The sequence below is a fragment of the Petaurus breviceps genome, unplaced genomic scaffold (assembly GCF_028583685.1).
Source record: "Petaurus breviceps papuanus isolate PSGF00001 unplaced genomic scaffold, PetGlider_PUasm1.0 90330, whole genome shotgun sequence".
NCBI lineage: Eukaryota > Metazoa > Chordata > Mammalia > Diprotodontia > Petauridae > Petaurus > Petaurus breviceps.
In genome coordinates, this window is record NW_027187219.1 from 2167323 (window position 1) to 2186997 (window position 19675).

The following is a 19675-nucleotide window of genomic DNA, read 5'->3' on the forward strand; positions in this document are numbered from 1 at the left end:
ATTACTCTGCCCAAGGTGAAAGCATTCTATACTTGATCTGGGAAATTTTCTAGTAGTGACCACTGCCTTAAGCTGAGCCCTTAAAGCACTAGGATCTCTCTACAGAGGAAAAGTAACTGTCTGTGCTGGTCAGGGCCCCTCTCTTGCTAGGCTCAGCAAATCTTGTGAGACAGAGAGAAGATGCCTGTGAGACAGGCACTGGGATAGGAGGAGACAGTAGGGAGTGCTCTGGTAGAGGGAAGATGACTGACCAGTCAAAGAACCGCTGACCAGACTGGTGGAGAGGACAGGTAAGCCCTCCTGCTGTTCCTGGCTCCTGGGGAAACTGTGGAACCTGAAGGTATCTCAGAGCCCAGGGAAGTGGCCTCAGGAGGAGAGGAGCATTCAGTGTTTCTGGGGTCAGAATGTTGGGGTTTTGGGGGTAAGAGCATTTGATCTGTTCTGCCTGACTGGTGAAGCCAGAAACAGGAGCAATCACAGAAGTTATGGAGATGGCAACGTCTTGATTTCAGGGAAAACTTTTGAACCATTCAAGCTATACGAAAGGAGACTGGACTGTCTTGGGATGCAATGAGTTCTGTGCTCCTGGGGGACATAGAATCATATATTGAGAAACATGAAGTTGCTTCAAATCACCCCTAACCCCCACGCTATTTTATATTTGAGGAATTTGAGGTGGAAGGAAATAATCTGCCCAAGGTCATACAGGTAGGAAAGGAGGGAGCTTGGATTGGAGCCAGCATTCTTTCCCTCCAATGCTACACTATGCTGTTAGTGAATGGGGAGAGGGGGCTTGTAGAAAGGATTCTTGCTCAGTTACATGTTAGATTAGGTGGCTGCTGACATCTGCCCAATGCTTCAATTCAGGGATTCTGGGTGTTGGGTCAAGATTGCTCCCCTGGCCATTCATTCTCCCTCTGGCAGGATGGACAGCCTGGATAGGGTTTCCAGGTCAGTTGTTTTTCCAATGAAATATTTCACATCACTTTCCATTTATTCATTCCTTTGGTTTTGTTTTCTAATTTCTTGATATCTCATACAGTCATTAGCTTCCATTTGCTCCATTCTAATTTGGAAGGAATGATTTTCTTCAGTGAGCTTTTGGACCTCCTTTTCTATTTTGCCAATTCTGCTCTTTAAGGCATTTTTCTCCTCATTGGACCTCTTTTGCCATTTGGGTTATTCTATTTTTAAAGGTGTAATTTTCTTCAGCATTTTTGGAATTTTGAGAGAGGTGAGGGAGAGTGGCAGTTTGAGAATGACAGAGAGCTTGGAAGCCTGACTAATGGGGAGGATGGTGGTGCCCTCTATAGCAATGCAGATGTTCAGAGGAAGGGACTTGTGCCAGCCCCAGGGATGGGCTGAGACAAGGATTAGGAAGAGTAAAGAGGAGAGGAGGCTGCTTGCCTCATTCATTCATTCTACAAGCCTTTTAAGCACTTACTCTACCCTAAGTTCTGTGCCAAGTGCTGACAGATCAGTCCTTGGCCTCAGGGAGGAGACTGCATGTGCACAAATATATATACCATATACATAATGAATGGAAGGTCATTATTTTTTAGGGGGAAGAGATAGCAGCTGGGGTGTTGGGAAAGGCCTCTTGTAGAAGGGATGGGATCTGTGATCTGATTCTAAGAGGCAAAGGTCAGGAGGGAGGGTTTTCTAGGCTTGGAGACTGACTGTCAAGTGGGAGGAACAGCCAAAGGGCCTTCTGGGCTAGACTGTGGAATATGTGAAGGGGGGTAATTTTCAATAAGACTGGAAAGGCAGGTTGGAGTCAGGTCAGGAAGGACTGCAAGTCAATTTGCATTTGACTTCAGCACTATAGGGAACCACTAGATTTTAAAGAGCAGGGTCATGGCAGGGATAGAGCTGTGCTTCAGAAACTCTTTGGCAATCACATCAAGGATGGATTGGAGAGAGGAAAGAGTGGAGGTAAGAAGACCCATCTGGAGGCTTTTGCAGAGCAGAAGGATGATCAAGCCAGAGGAAGCCCTTCCCCCCTCACTTTTAATACATTGGCTTTGGGATCCAGGCCATCAGGAAGTTCTGTCACAGGGACAGTCCTAGTCACCGGGCACAGGTAAGAACCTTTACCTGGCCCAGTAGGTGTGCTCTGCATGATATCTGAGCATGTCTGTAGGTAGCAGGGAAGGCTGGAGGAAAAAGGGGCCAAGATTGTGCTGGTGATGTGCCAGAGATGAAAAGAGAGAGTGGGGCCAGGGACACAAGCATCAAGGTTAGTCTGGGCAAGACGGGCTACCTCTGAGGTTTTAGTAAAGGAGGAGAGCCCTGGGGGTAAAGTCAACAGGTTTAGGGATTGCAGAATGGCGACCCAGCCCCGGGCAAGGGTCTCACAATTTCTTATCCCTTCTTCTAGGTGCTTTAAATCATGATTGGCCCCATGAACTTCAGCTTGGGCATTATTTTGGATCATACCTTTATTAACCGAATTGGACAAGCCTTTTGTTTTACTCAGGCTCCACGTTCTGGGGACCAGCTTTTGTGAGGAAGCCCTGGAGTTATCCATTGTGTGATTAACTTGATCTTCTGCTCTCTGGGCCCCAGGAGGGGTCTGAGACCAAAAGCTCCTTTACTCCAGACATTTTTTCTGGCCTGGGATTGGGACTAAGGGTGGCCCAAGGACCTATGAACCAGCCAAACAGTCTCCTAGTCCCTGAACAGGGAACCTTTCTGTCCCATGCCCATTTTGTTCCCATTAATTCCCAGTGAAGAAATCATTTAGCCAGGAAGGACCTGTGTAGGCCATCTATTAGAAAAGGCCACAGAACAATCCATTGATGGAACTCAGACCCAAGGGTGGAGCTTTGACTTCTGACCAGTATAAAAAACAGCTCTTCAGCAGCACATTTGCCTAAAGCAATTGATTTGTCCAGTATAAATCTTTATTGCTGATTTCATTAAATCAGGCCCTTTTAGGACCTTTCCCAGACAATACTTTGTTTTCAGAGTTGGCCACCCTATATTTCTGAAGAACCTAGGATGATCCTTTGTTTAAAACATCCCCTGACTCACATTCTATTCTCTTTTCACACCAGCATCCCTCAAACTTTGCCCTTTGCCTTCGTCCCCATGAAGCTTCATAGCACTATTGGAAGGTCCTTGGGGGATGATGGGGGTTGGGAGAGTAACCCCACAGATAATTTATGGCCCATCTGGACCCACCTCCCTCAGCTCCCTTTTACTATCTTCACTCAGGATCAGAGAACCAGCTAAAGATCCCACCTCATAGGTGATTTAGCCCAATTCCTTAATTTTACAGGAAAGGAAACTGAGGCTCAAAGACGCTAGGCAATGACAGCAGCAGCAGCATTTATATTCTGCTCTAAGGGGTGATCCTCACAACAGCCCTGCAATGTGGGGACTATCATTTGTCCTCATTTTAACAGTGAAGGAACTGAAGCTAAGGGAGGTTAAGTACCTTGCCCTGACTTACTTAAATCCATGAATCTTTAAAGTGGGATTTGAACTCAGGTCTTCCTGAGTCGAGGATGCTCTGCACCACCTTGGTGCCTCAAGTGACTTTTCCAAGGTCACAGGATTATTAAGCATCAGAGGCAAGATTTAAACTCATGTCTTCTGGATACTTTTCAGTACAATTTGCTTTTCATCCTTTGCTAGAAGACTCCTGGCAAGGATACGGGATCACACCGTGCTTTGGCATTCAATCTCCATTACCAGGGGTACTAGGGGGTGCAGTGGTCAGAGTGCTAGGCCTGGAGTCAGGAAAACCTGAGTTCAAATCCAACTTCAGACACTTCCTAGCCACATGACCCTGGACAAGTCACTTAACTCTGTCTGCCTCAGTTTCTTCACTTGTAAAATGAGCTGGAGAAGGAAATGGCAAACCACTCAAGTATCTTTGCCAATCCCCCTCACCAAATGGGGTCAGGAAGAGTCAGCCAGGACAGAAAACACCTGACCAAAGATGCCATTCCCAGGGTTTGTTTAACCATTTTCTACATCTCCAGTGCTTCTCTTTCCAGCTTAGTGATTATATGGCAGAGCATTTCCTTTCCCATCCCCCTTTAGAAAGCTCTTTAAAAGTCTGGTGAGCAAGGCCTTTGGTTCATGCTGCTGCCAGTCCAGTCGGAGACATCAGCTGATCCAATGAACGGAAGGCAGTGAGGATGCACATGCACCGGCCATCCAGCCAACACTCTGGGTCTCATTTGGGCTGGTTCTGGTCCCCCCATAGCACATGCTCTAGGAAAGGCCAAGTCATACTAGAATTTCAGGTTGGACCAGGCTGTCCAAAGTGGTGACAATTAGCACCATCTTATCCAGAAGGACAAATGCTGTAGTCTAGAATAAGAAGACCCACTGGCCTTTGACAAGGTCATAGATTTAGAGCTAGAAGTGACCTTAAGCTCTTCTAGGCCAACCGTCTCATTGTACACGTGAAGAAACTGAGACTCAGGAAGTGAAGTGATTTGTTCCTGATCAGCCAGTTGGTGTCAGAGGAGGAATCTGCAGCAAAGACCCTGGGACTCCCAAGTTCAGCCCTCTGTCCCCTGTGCCAGTCTGTCTCCTGTTATTGAAGATATGCTTCAGGGATGAGATAGAGAGGGACCACCGCAGCAATTGTCAAAGTCCAGTTTGCTTTCTGGGCCTGCAGCAAACGAACTGTTCTACCATTCTTGTTTCTCTCTCCACGTTCCCCCTTCTTCCCACTGAGGGAGGGCAACCTTCACCCATCAAGTTCAATCCAGTGTCTTGTTTTCATCTTGCAACAGTTGGTTATTCCAGAACTAGTCCAACAGCCTAGTAGGTTTGTGTCCAACAGCACAAGGCCACAGCACACTTCTGTTGGTCTTTAGGTAGGGTATCAAGTCATAGAAGTCCATGATATGGGAGTCAAGATGGCAGAGTAGAAACAGGACCTCCCTGATGCTTCAGCTTCCACTTTCCCCAATCCATGTAAAAAGGGGAATCTAAACAAACTTTGGAGCTGCAGAACCCACAAAATGACACAAAGAAGGTAACCTCCTGCTGAGGACAGCCCGGCAGGATGGCAGGAATCAGCCAGTGCAGTGCTCTGGGAGCCCAGCCCAGCCCCATGCCAAGGCTTTAGCCCCAGGGCGGGCCTGACCAGCCGCGAGAAGGAGGGACTCCAGTTCAGCAGCAGCTGCGGCCATTTCTAGATTTATCAACACGTAGATTTGAAGAACAAAGTGAGAGGTCAGTGCAGTCTGGACTTTGGGACCTAGTAAGTGGGAGTGCCCCTGGGGTGAGAAGCCACTGAGATGCCAGCACAGCCAGCCAGCACCATGTAGCAGCTTCAGCTCCTGGCCTGCAGAGTGTATGGGAACCCAGCACCAGTCTGAGGGGTAATCGCTCTTGCTTTAACCTGCTTGGATCTGGATTGCAGTCTAGGGTGGAGGTCCTGGGGTGTGTGTCTAGCTTGCCAGAGCATGTGGAGGCCTCAGAGAGGGTACCCATCTAATACCTCCGGCAGCTGAGAAAACCCCAGTGTTTGGGATGAAAGCTCTCCTGTCTGGTGGAAGAGTCCTACTGTGGCAAAAAGCCCAGGGGTCAAGTGACTGAGGGGTGACATGACAAGGCAAAAGAAACAAAGCAGACAGAAAATTCCAACATTAGACTCCTGTTTTGGGAACAAAAAGAAGCAAAAAATGGAACAGGAGGAAGACAGTGAAGTCGGAACTCCTGCACTAAAAGCTTCAAAGGAAAATATGAGCTGGTTACAGGCCATAGAGGACCTTAAGAAGCAGATAAGAGAAGTGGAGGAAAAATTGGGAAGAGAAATGAGAACAATGCAACGAAATTAAGAAATGAGAGTCAACAGCCTGACTGAGAAAAATCACACCAAAAAAAAAAAAAGACTAACTAAAATGGCAAAAGAGGCTCAAAAAGGCAATGAGGAGAAGAATGCAATTAAGAGCCAAATTTTTGCCAGGTGGAAAAAAGAATCTCAAAAGCTCAATGAGGAGAATCATTGCTTCAGAATTAGATTGGAGCAAATGAAAGCTAATGACTTTATGAGAAATCAAGATGCTGTTAAACAGATCCAAACAAATGAAAGAATAGAAGGCAATGTGAAATATCTCATGGGAAAAACCACTGACCTGGAAAATAGATCCAGGAGAGAGAATTTTAAAATGATTGGACTACCTGAAAGCCATGATCAAAGTAAGAACCTAGAAATCATCCTCCAGGAAGTTCTAAAAGAAAAATACCCTGATATTTTAGAACCAGAGGGCAAAATAGAGGTTGAAAGAATCCATCGATCACCTCCTGAAAAATATCCCCAAAAGAAAACTCCTAGGAATATTATAGCCAGGTTCCAAAATTCCCAGATCAAGGAGAGAATATTGCAAGCAGCCAGGAAGAAACAATTTGAATATTGTGGAAACACAATCAGGATAACCCAGGATCTGGCAGCTTCTACACTGAGGGATCAAAGGGCTTGGAATATGATATTCCAGAGGTCAAAGGAGCTGAGATTATAACCAAGAGTCACCTACCCAGCAAAACTGAGTATCATGTTTCAGGGGAAAATATGGTCATGTAGTGGAATAGAGGACTTTCAAGCATTCTTGTTGAAAAAACCGGAGTTGAATAGAAAATTTGACATTCAGATACTGTATCAGCAAGCACCCCAGCATCCCTAGGGTGGCTGCCTCAATTCATGTTCTTGGATCTGCTTTGATAAAGGAAAGCAACTCAAATTGTGTTAACAAGATTACTTTAATCAGTCAAATATGTATCATTTACCTAATTCAGGGGGAAAAGGTCAGCACCCCAAACTTTAGATTATACAGACAGAATTATCAAAACAGAAACAGATCAAGTAGACAGATTTCCAAACTGTCCAACCATTACATCCATAACAAATCAACATCTGGGTTTTTCAAAGCCCGGGGACTCTCAACAACGGCTTCCCAGAGTCTCATCTGATCAAATCACAGAACATTTCTCAAAGTGAGCCCCAAAACAAAGCTACACATCAGGGTTTATATAGCCTTCTCCTGGCTCAGAGAATGTAGCAACCTTCTGGACCCACTGGCCAATCAAAAAGTATCTACTGAAAAACAAGCCTCCCACCCCAGGCTCCAGGTGCATTTTAGCCTAGGGGAAGGGAAGATCTTACAAATTTACATTCCCATTACATATACAAGAAGCATGAGAAGGTAAACAGGGAAAAGAAATCAAAAGGAACTTATCAAAGTTGAACTATTAACATTCCTACATGGAAAAACAATAATTGTAACTGATGAAATGTTCCTCAGTAGTTGAAGGGAATAGAAATATATATATGAGGGTATATGGGTATATGAATACATATATGAATGTGTGTATATATGTTTACAGGTATACATAGATAGAGGGCACAGGACCAATTTAACAGGAAGGGATGATATTTAAAAAGTGAAATTAAGAGGTGAGAGGAATATAATGAGAGGAGATGGGGAGAGACAGAATGGGGTAAACTATCTCATATAGAAGAGGCAAGGGAAAATGCTTACAATGGAGGGGAAGAATAGGAAGGCAAAAGGGAATGGGTCAACCTTATTCCCATTGAATTTGGCTTGAGGAAGGAATGAAATACACACTAAATAAGGTATCTCACCCTACAGGAGAGTAGGGGGGAAGGGGATCAGAGGGAGGATGATGGAAGGGAGGTCAGGCTGGGGGGGAGGGAAGTTGGAAGCACCCACTTTTGAAAAGGGACAGGATCAAAGTAGAGAATAGAACAAGTGGGAGGTGGGATAGGAGGGAGGGAAATATAGTCAGTCTTTTTCAATATATCTACTATGTTATTGTTTTGTATTAGCCACACATGTACAACCTATACTGAATTGCTTATCTTACCACTAAGGGTGGGTGACAAGGGAGGAAGGGAATGAATCTGGAATTCAAAGTTTTAAAATCAAATGTTTAAATATGTATATATATATATATATATATATATAGATATATAGATATACAGGCACTGGGGCATAGAGATTCACTGGAAAAGTCGAAAGTGGTATGGGAGACAGCAGATTGGAGGAGGGGATATCCTGTGGGACTGCTATTTTGGGGTGGTGGGTAGGGGAAAAACGGGGAGAAAATTTGTAACTCAAAATCTGGCAGAAATGAATGATGTAAATCAGAAGTTAATAAAGCATTTGAAAAAAAAGTTCATGATATGGGGTTTTCCATCCTGAAAATCACCCAGTTTCTGCTGGAGTCTTGGCCATGGCTTCTAGTCAATAAAAGTTTTATCTCCCTGTGCACTTCCTAACCCAAGCACACATGGACATACCCATCCACATCTACCCACACACCCATACACATCTATATACACACACAGGCCCACAGCTACTCACATGCCCACATTTACACACACAGAGTCCCACACACTCATACCCCTCTACACACACATACTCATACAGTCACACACACACTCACATATACAGTCACACACACTCATATACACCCACATGCCCACACACCTATACTCACACACACCCCTACCTACTTGCACAAGTGTATGCACATGGACACACACACACACACACACACACACACACACACACACACACTTCCCAGTGAAGAGTTCAAATTGAAGGTTCTTCCTCATCTTCTTTCAATCCGGAAGCACCTGCCCAACTTCCCCTCTTTGACTTCAGTCCCACACGCACAGGGAAAGTTTCTCTTCTCTCCTCCCATCTGGGAACTCTGCACATGACTGTCCATTGAACCAGAAGGATGGTCAGTGACATTGAGGGCTGTCCTCTGGGGCCTTTACCTCAAGTCCTGTTGACTGAATCCTTCTCAGACTGGAAAGAGCCGAGTGGGGATCAGACTCTAGTACCTGTTTCTTAAGCTCTAGGTAATGTGGTCTGTGATGAGTTAGAAGGGTGTCTGCCAGTTAGGATGGACCTCAATTCCTTTCCTTGCTATCCTGGTATCATTTCCTATTGTGACTCCTTGGAATTGGGACAGAATACATCTGAGGTCTCTCTTGGTTCTAGATTCAGACTCCTACGGGATCCTAAATACAGTATGTACTCCTTGAGCTATAGCACAACTTCATCTCTAGTTATGGGGTCAGCTATTCATCCATTCATTCACTCATTCATTCATTTTTTTCATGCAACAAGCTTCCATCAAGCCCCTTTCCCACTTTCTTCTTGTTGGCTGTACCATTATCCTCAGATCCCATAGAAATGGAAATAATCAATCTTTGAGGTCTCAAGCTCTTTGCTGTATCTGTGACCTCATCCAATCCTACACAGTGGGAGGCAGCATGGGTACAGAATCAGGAATTCCAGGTCCAATCCTGTCTCTAACACACTGTGGCTGCGGGAGGCTGGCAACCTGTAATGACCCAGGAATGTCTCTAGGAGGCTGAGCTCCTAATGAGCTGCTGATATGCATTAGTTGGGGCATGCGTTCCCCTCATAAATAAAAATCATGGGGACAGCTAGGTGGCCAGTGGATAGACTGGGCCTGGAGTCAGGAAGAACTGAGGCTCAAATTCAGCCTCAGGAGCTCGTTAACTGTGTGGGCCTGGGCAAGTCACTGCAACTGTTTTTGCCTCAGTGTCCTCAATTGTAAGAAGGGGAAACTGACAGCACCTGCCTCCTAGGGCTGCCATGAGAATAAATTATGATAATAATATTTACATGGTTAACACCATCCTAGGCACATGGTCAGTGTTATAGAATGATAATGATACCTAACATTAATATCGTGTTTAATATGTAGCGGGTCCTGCACCAAGTGCTTCATGCATCATTAAAAATGCTGTCAGATGAAGAACAGCACAGTGATCCCCAGCTCCTGACCATCTAAATCAGGAGATCGTGACTTTGGGGTGTCAGAGACCTCTGCGGGCATCTAGTGAAGCCTCTGGGCTCCTTCTTGGAATCATGTTTGTGAAGGCATGAAATAAAATGCATCATCTTACAAAAGAAATATTGACTCCAAAGTATATTTTTTAAGTTCACAGAGCCCAGATTGAGAGTCCCTGATTACAGTAACTTTGCCCTTTCACCAAGGGAAGACCCCCTAGCACAGGCTTTCTAGTTCCCCTAGCCCTCTCACCCTTTGCTTAGAGGCCTTAGAGTGCTTTGGAATCCTTCCAATTGTGCAGCCAGCCTGAACATGCCCATCAGAAGTTACCTGCTTTTAGGGGTGGGAGAAGGTGGGCCTGCTATGAGAAGCTGGACAAAAGGGAGCTTGATGTGGGTGGGAGGGGGCTTGCAGACCCTAAAACAGTGCTTCTCATGTTAACAGTTCATGCTCTCTGGCTCCCTTCCCACTGCTGCTGAGAACAGAGACACAAAAGGCATGGTGAGTGGCCATTTTTCTGTTCAACTCAAGGAGTAAGGGGGTGGTAGTGAGCTGGGGAAGGACAATAGCCCTCACTTTTTCTGACAGGAACACTGAATGAAGATTAGTTAGAGAGGGTGGAAATCATCTCAAAGGTCAGAATGTTTTGGGAACTACCCTAAGGCATTCTTGGTGGAGCTGTGTATTGGTATAACCATTCTGCAAAGAAATACAAATAAAGTGACTAAAATGTCCTTTCCTTTTGATCAGAGATCCCCTGCTGGGCTTATATCACCCCCCCCCTCCCCCAAAGAGGTCATTGACAAAAAAGAAAGGTTCCAGTTACAACAAAATATTGAAAACAGCTTGTGTGGGTGTGTCTGTCTGTCTGTGTATGTGTGTGTGTCTGTATGTGTGTGTATCTGTGTATGTGAGTGTGTGTGTGTGTGTGTGCGTGTGTGTGTGTATGTGTGTGTGTGTGGTATCAAAGAATTGGAAACAAAGTAGATGACATCTGTGAGGGATAATTTGCAGTGAAGTTTCCCCATTCCGAAAAATCAAATCTAGAGTGGCTTCAGCATCCACTAGGCCCAAGTTTAGAAGTCACCTGACCTTGCAGGACTCTGGGACTTAGAGCAATGGGGAACCTTCCTGGGCCACCTCAGCACAAGATATGCCAAATGAGGACAGAAGTGCTTTCTCAAACGTACATTGGGTGCCCTACTGTTTCCTTGTTCCGGTACTTGGGGTAGATTGTACACCTAACTTCCAGCCAATGGAAGAAAAGGGTCAGGATGGGGGGTGGGGGAGCATTCCTTTTGTAAATTACTTCTCCTCCCTGACCATTTTTCAGGAGGGTGGCCCTTTCTGGAGATCGTATTAAACCATTCTTTTCTGCTTCTTACCTTGAGGAACCTCTGAGTATTATTTGTGTAAGAATTTCTGTTGCACAAAGCTTTTGGGTTGCATACACATCTTTTAGGGAATGGGTAACAAATTGTGGGACATGAATGTCAGATTATCACTGAGCTATAAGAAATAAATACATGATGGGAAAAGAGAAGCAGAAAAGAGTCTTATGAACTGAAGGCAGAGGGAGTAAACAAAGTCGTGAAAAGGGCATACAATGATTATGCCAATGTAGCATATTTATTTTTAAAATAAATTGAATTGATATCTTTTATGTTATCTACATTTCCCCCATATTCTTCCCCTTTATTTTTCCAAAGAACCATCCATATAACAATTTTTAAAAGAAAAAAAGAGGAAGAAAAATCATCAGCGAAACTCATCAATGCATTCAAAAAATTTCAAAATATATGTGGTGTCGCAGGCATGTAGACCTTGTGCTCCTGCAAAGGTGTTTTAGGTGGAAGGTGTCTTTTCATTTCTGAAAGTCAGTCAGTCAGTCAGTCAACTTGCATTTGTTAAAAACCTACTGCACTTTGTGAAGTGCTGGAGATTCAAAGAAGGAAAAAAGACAGCTCCATTCTCAAGGAGCTCACTTTGTAGAGGGGAGAGAGACAACACACAGACCTCTGCCGACAAACAAGCCCTATATGGAATGAATAGGAAGTAACCGCTGGGAGGCATCAGAATGAAGAGGGCTTGGGAAAGGCTTCCTGGGGAAAACAGGAGGGGTGGGTGAGGAAGGAGAGACTTCTAGGCTTGGGGACAGCCAGGGAGGATGCCCGGAGGGGAGACAAGGAGTGTCTTGTTCATGGAACAAGCCTGGTGATGGGAAGAGGGTGGAAGAAGACTGGAAAGGGATCAGGAGCAGGTATGAAGGGCTTTGAGGGCCAAGCAGCATTTTGTATGGGATCCTGGAGGCAATGGGAGCCATAGAGTTCATTTGAGTAGGGTGCGGCAGGGTCAGACCAGCACTTTAGGAATGTCTCTTCTTAGGGGTATTGGTAATTTCAATTGCGACAAAGCCCACCCCGGCATGAGCAAAGCAGAATGTTGCAAACTCATAAGGGAGCAAATCTGAGAAGAGACATAAGAAAACACATCCCTTCACTTCTGCAGAGGTCAGTTCCCACAAGTGGGGAATATTGCATACCGTGGCATGTTTTTATTGCATTGGTTGGTTTTGCTGACTTTTCCCTTCCCTTTTTTTAAATTTAGTTTTTTTTAAATAAAAGATATTTCTTTGGGAGAAGATAGGGGAAGAAATTCAGGGAAATCTTGTTCATACAAAAGCAAAAGCTAACAGTAAAAATCTGTTAAAAAAAAAAAAAAGCCTGTAAACTTGCTTTCCAAATGAGCTGGTCTGGAAGCAAATCTACTTAGTAGGTATAGGAAAAGAGCTAAATTTGGGTTCAGAGGACCTGGATTCCAATTTGGATTCCACCATTTGTCAGTGTGACCTTGGACATATCACTACCTCCCTCTAAGTCAGTGACCTTGGACATGTTACCGCCCCCCCTGTCTGGGCCTCAGTTTCCTCAACTGTAAAATGAAAGGATTGGACTAGATAGATTCTCAGATCTCTTCTGACTCTCAATCTACGATCATATGAGATCTGTTATCTTGTCATCATACTTCAGGAATAGAGGCAGAGACCATACCACACGATAGTGATTTGTAGGAAAAACCTTGGGAAGAGGTTGGGGAAGAGCCAGGGTCGGGGGAGGTGGATGAGAACAGTTCCAAATCTTCTCTAGCCCTGCCTAAGCTCAGAATCCCAGAAAGCCCTGCTCTGGCTCCTGAAAGTCAGGGACAAGCAGCTGGAGGGCAGGAACTGCTTCATTTCTTTGTCTTTGTTTCAAAGTGCCCAGTGTGCTGTCATCATTTAATCAATGTTTGTGGGATTGATTTGATGCAAATTGGCCCCAATTTAATGAGACTGGCCCTTGGGCCTGGGGAAGGGTAGATGTTCCTGGGAGGGTCCTCCCTTCCTCCATCCTGAGCAGCTATTTCCCCTGACTCCCCAACATTCCTCCTCTGCTTTATTAGACAGAGCCCTGGGATCAGAGCATCTTAAGATTTAGAAGCCTAAGAAACCTGCAAGGTCACCTAGTCCAACCAATCATTTTAGGAATGAAGATATGGAACAACAGAAAGGAAGTGACTGTTTCAGGGTAACGTGGATACTAAGTGGTAGAACCACACTCTTCTCTTCCACATTCAGGGCGGTTTGGTGTCCAAAGTCCTTCCTAACCTGGCCCCTGTTGCCCTTCCAGTCTCTTCCCTTCTTCCTCCCAATATGTGCTCTTCAGGCCAGCGCCACTGGCCTCCTGGCTCTTCCACAAATAGGACACTCTGTCTCTTGGTTCAGGGCGTTCTCTCTGGCCATCCTCGTGCCTGGAACTCTCTCTCTCCTCTGCTGCAACTACTGACCTGACTGCTGGCTTCCTTTGAGGACCTACTATAATCCCACCTTCCAACGGAAGCCTGCCCCAACATTTCTTAATCTCAGTGCCTTCACTCTGTTAATTATTGCTTACTTCTCCTGTATAGAACTTGCCTTGTATGTTTCTGTTTACACATTTTATGCCCATTAGATTATAAACTTCTTGAGGGCAAGATGTAAACTCCTTGTCTTTTGCCTCTTTTTGTTTCCCCAGTGTTTGACACAGTGCCTGGTACCTAGTAAGTGCTTAACAAACTTTTATTGAATTGAATTAAACATCACATTCACTGTCTCAGTCAGTCAATAAACATTTATTAAGCATCTATGAAGGTGCCAAGCACTGTCTCCATCAATTTTCTGGACCTTGGTTCAAATACAGGCTCTGCCTCTTACCACTTTGGGTAATAATCAATCCACAAATTCTTATTAAGTTCCCACTATGGCTATGGAAACACACAGACAAATACATAAATCAACATAGATTTTTTAACCACACATTAGTCACCACGCACTGAGCTAAATAGTAGGGTTCGTATAAAGAAAAGCAAAGAAAACTAGTTTCTGCTCTCAAGAAATTCACAATCTAGCTGGTGGAGGTCTGTCTTTTGTCAAGCATTACCAAGTTCATACTTTGATAAATAAAATTAGTCTGAATATTTCTCTCAAAGCTTGTGAAACATGCATACAAACATACCTATGGGAGCTCATCGTGAGACAATGAACTTCACATGATTAGTTTGACACAATTTTGATTTGGAAGACATCTAGTTCAGCCCCTTTCATGGAGGAAACGGAGGCTCAGAGAGATGGGAAGGGCCTTGGAGTGGTTCCCCAAGAAGGAAGTAGCCATTATGGGTGGGAGCCCAGTTACATGCATCCCAAGTCTGGCATTCTTTTACTTCCTCTGGCTGACCCATCTCTGCATTTGGCAACCTGTTAACAAGGTACATTAATAACAGATCCTCTGAACGTTTTTGAATCTTTCTATTCAGGTCAAGAGCAGCCTGGGATTGAGCATTGTCAGAGCCATCATCTCGGGGAGTGGGATCTATTTACTTTGGGGCAGTTTAGGCAATGTCTATTCCTTTTTTCAGCGTTATGCCGATGAGTCAGATGACTTTCCTATGGGCGTCTCCATCTTGTGAGTATTCCCTGAGCTGGGTGGGACTGAGAACTCTATAGGAGAATGTGACCTTCTCTTTTGGCTGTTTGGGGGACTCGGAGGCTTTCGGGAATGGGCAGGCAGGCTCAAGTAGGAATCTTGGACGTCTTTACCTTTGGAAGATCCATGTTTTCTCTGGTGACTTAAGATTTTGTGGGTAAGGTTTAAAGTCTTCTAGCACCATGGACATCACCCGCAGCATTCTGTCTCTCACTCCACATCTATAAAAACTTCATTGATTGTAGACTTAGAACAGAGAAGGGGCTTGCAAATCATCTAGTCAGCTTCCACATTTTACAAATGGATAAACTGAGGGGCAGAGAAGGATAATTGTAGGTAACATTTTTAGGGTGCCTACTCTAAGCACTTAATAAATAGGCTCTCATTGATCTTTATAGCAATCCTGTGATGTAGGGGCTGTCATTATCCTGATTTTAAAGGTGAGGAAACTGAGGCAAAAATAAATGAAATGACATGCCTAATGTCACACAGATTGTAGGTGTGTGCAAGGTCTGATCTGAGCTCAGGGCTCCCTCACTCCAATCACAAAGCTCTATCCCCTGCACCACCCAGCTGCCCTTACAAAATCCTAGATTGGAAGAGAAAAGGAGGCTTGAGATCATAAATACCAGGGTCCTTAACTCTGTGTGTGTGTTCATGTTTGTGTGTAAGTGCATGCATGTGTGTGTGCATGTTTGTGTGAGTGTGTATGTGAGTGAGTGTGTATGTGTGTGTATGTGTGTCTTGGACCTTTTGGCACTCCCACTTCTTGGTGGGGGAAGGTTCCAATTTCTAAATTCATAAATAAATAAATAAAGTACTAATTATAATAGAGGAAACCCTTTACATTTGAATAGTTACTAAAATAGTTGAAAAATAAGCTCCTGGACTCTGGTTTGAGCAGCTGTGATCTCACCTGAGGATGTGTTACCTGAGACCCAGAGATAGAGCCCAAGAGTGTAGGTTCAGAACTGGAAGGGAACCCCTCCCCCCATTCTAAAGGCAAGCAGGAAAGCTAGGCCTCAGAGCAGGGTTTGGATGGCAAGTCTCATGGCCCCAAATTCAGGGTACTTCTCACCGCACCACATGGCCGTCCTAACACTCACCGAGCTTCCCAACTCTGGGAAACCTTCCAGCTTAAAACCAGGCCTTAAAGGGCTTGTCAGCTCAACCTCCTTTACAAGTCAGGTGCCTGGAGCTCAGAGTGGAGATTACGAAAATGAGTTGCTCAAGATCTTTCCAGCAATATAATAAAAGGTAGCTTCATATTTGAATTCAGATCTTCTGGCTCCAGATTTGACATTGTTTCCACTGCATCAGTCTGTTGTTCCCAAGGTCATTTCATGCATCAGTGATGGACAGATCCAATGGAGAGGAGTCATTCTTGGCCCGTTGGATTTCACCTGGTCCAGGATGGTCAGGACTCTTTCCTGGGGAGCTGGATCTTAGAGCTTGCTATTAGTGATACGTGTGAGTGTGTGTGAGTATGCATGTGTCCATGTGTTTGTGTGTGTGTGTGTGACTTGAGCTTGTTTCTTCTAGGAAGCCATCATCCAGTAGGGAAACTCAAGAGCTTTGTCCATTATAGTCACATCCTTGCACAGTGTTTCCCTCTCTATCTGATGGCTTTCCTACAGTATCCTCAGAGAGGCCCCAGGGACACAGAATGGAACAGGCCTGGGCAAATGGGCCTAATGCTGAGGCAGATCCCCATCCTAATGAACGTTAGTCTTCTCCTGGAGAGTTACCTGGGAGCACCAAGCGTTAGGTGATTTACTTTTATGTGTCTGAGGATTTCCCTGGTTCCAAGGCTAGCTCTCTATCTTCTATGTCATGAATACCACAATTGTCATGATTTACAGGTTTAATAAAAAAGGAAAGCTATAGGTCCAGGATGTTACCACAGGCCATGTAATCAGGCAGGGTTAAAACGTGGACCAGAAGCCTGGTCTCTTTATTTCTATCCTTGGCCTTAGCTAACCTTTGGTTACTTTCCGTCATTCTCAAATTCCCTGCCCTTCACTCTTTCCTGTTCTCTTTTTTTTTCTTTAATACTGATTTTTTCCTCCAATTACGCATCCTGTTCTCTTTCTAGGTTATCAATGGGTCCTGCTGGTCTCCATCTTCTTGGAATTCACCATTGCCATCTCTCTTTCAGGATTTGGGTGTCGTGTGACCCGTTGTAACCAGGTCAGGTACCCATAGTCCCATGGGCCTTGCCCTGTGAGATGCAGGCAGAGGGCCTGGACTGGACATGAAGGAAGCTGTGTAAGTTTCTGAGGGAGCAATCTAAGGAAGGCCCACCTTCTCTGGGACACAGCCCCTCCTGGGTTACTGGTGTCTCTACCTCCTAAATCCTGGGCATCATAGCATGTTGCCCAGATTGGGAGACTAATTCACAGGTCCATGCTAAGCAGCAGGCATCTGCTAGCCATTTTGATGCTTCCCTATCACCACAAGCCATCATCTCTTCTTTGCTGAAGGAGACCCAACATCCCTGTGGAGAAGAAGGGCAGGAGAAGAAGAGTCCTCCATTTGCTCCAAAGGGAAAAAGCACGGCACCAGCCAGGGAGGAATTGGGCAGAGGTGACAGCACACTGGTTGAGTTTGTGCTGGGAAACTGGAGCTGGGAGGGGGAAAGGGGAATTCCCTGCAGCCACCTGCCAGTGCCAGCCTCCCCAGGCCTTCCAGACAGGGACATAAGGGGTTGGTTTCTATTGACTGTGCAGGTCATCCTCGTGATGCCTTTCTCTCCCTATGTGCAAGAATCCCCAACTTCTGAGACCCCCAAAAAGGGCTGGTGATTCAAGCCTCAGTTGCTTATGATGACGAGTTCCCAGGAAGCCATCCTGATCGTGGCATTTGAACAATGTGCTTCCCCATTGCCATGGATGCTACTTTCTTAGAATAGATATTTCTCAACTAAAGACAGGAAAATGACTGAATTTTCCCAAAAGTCTTTGATAAAAGAGCAGCCTCAGTCTTGGGTATGGGCTCTTTCTCACTTCCTTTTCCTAGAACAGGAACAGTCCCCTAATTCCTTCAGGGCTGGCACTGGACAGCATCAGCAGAACCTTCAGTGGATCACCCTTGTCCTCAGCTTCCCCTAAGCGTCATACACTGTGGCAGGATGCTGAGGGTCAAGGTCACACAGGGGCAGAGGGAGGAAGGAAGATGCATGGATTTAAAATGGAAAGGGACCATTAGATTATATTGAGTACACTCTACCTTACTTTGTAGATAAGGAAACTGAAACCCAAAGAGGAAATTGTGACTATCTCAGGGTCACACGACTGGTAATTAGCACAGCTGGGGTTGAATCTTTGATTCCAAGGAAGTGTTCTTTCCTCTATGGCACAGGCCCTTCCATAGAGAAGAAGGGGAACAAATGGGGCCACAAGGAAAGCTCTTTAGCCTTGGGAACCTCCTGCTATCATTACTGGGAGAAGTGAGGCCAATGATTCTCCACCAAAACCCTGGGATCCATATTCTATACTCTTGTATCTGCTCTATTTCGTCCCTGTCCAGGGACCCCTGACAGGAAGACAGGTCAAGACTTCCTTCCCTGGGGAACTCTGCCAAAGCATCCTTTTCGATTTAAATCCAAACAGACTCACTTCATTGACAATCTTAACTTAAATCATTGTTTAGTTCAATGATCCTGCCATAAATGCTCAGGTCAAGACCAAAGAAAACACGCCTATTTCTGTTTTCCTCAGAGAAATCAGAAGCCAATGGGATCTGGCCCAGGTCCTTCCCTTGGTCCAGCACTGAATCTACTGCTGTTCCCGATGCCAGATTCCCAGCTCACCTGGATCCCTTGTCTCATAGCACTTCCCAGAACTCAGTTCTCCAGGATTCTAAGCAGACCTCATCCTGCTCAGATACCCTGAGCTTGACCTGCTTTGGAAATGCTTCTGGCCTCTGCTGAATCCTGCTGGTCCTCACAGTGCCTCACGCTTTTTTCCACAACTGTCCAACACAGGGTCTGACACAGAGTAGGTACTTGATAAGGTTTGTTGATTGATTCCTTAATTGACTGAACTGCCCCAGCCCCAGACTACCTGGTTCTCACACTTCTCTTTAGGAGATTTGAGATGAACTCTTGATGCCTGTCCCTTTCCAACAGAACCCTAGGGGTTCCTCTAGAGCACAAGGCGGTCTCTGCTTTCCTCTCTTCTGCCTGTAAACAGAAAGGGTTGGAGGCCACAGGTCTCTAATTCTGCCCTTTGGGTCCAGTTTGGAACGAGGCTTTCTCTAGCTCCTCCTAACCTCCCCATCCCTTCAGGTGGAAGGGGTGGAGTTTAGTCTCTGGGACAAGCACATCCCAGCTCCTAGGACCACCAGGGATAGCAATCAGCTCGTTGTTCTAGAGGAAAAAGAAGCCCCAAATTCATGTGCTAGGGTTCTTCTTGGAAGAGTTATAAAATCTCTGGGAAAAAAAATAACCTGAGACTTGATAGCACCCAGGGAGGTTTTATTTTTTTTTGCTTCTTTGTGGCAATCCAGGCTAAGTAACTTGCCCAGGGTCACACAACTAAGCAAGTGTCTGAGGTCTGATTTGAACTCAGATCCTCCTGACTCCAGGGATGGTACTCTATCCATTGCACCATATAGTTGCCCCTCCAGGGAGATCTTTTACCTTCCCAGGGCCAGAGCTGCAGAGTCCTAAAGAGATCTTCCATAAAATACAAAACCACTTAGGGCCATTCTCCCATGCACTCTCTGATACAGGTAGCAACATGTCAGCAGAAAAGGTGAGGAAACCCATCGATAAAAAGAGAATCAGGCTTCCAAAATACCATCAGTGGTATAGAAAGAAAAAAAATACATTCGTTTTTTTTTTCATTCCT

The 19675-nt window shown here is 45.2% G+C and overlaps 1 pseudogene; it reads left to right on the forward strand.

The window, feature by feature from the left end:
• Positions 1–1908: 1908 nt before the first annotated feature.
• Positions 1909–17688, forward strand: LOC138177114 (membrane-spanning 4-domains subfamily A member 4A-like; annotated as a pseudogene).
• Positions 17689–19675: the final 1987 nt, after the last annotated feature.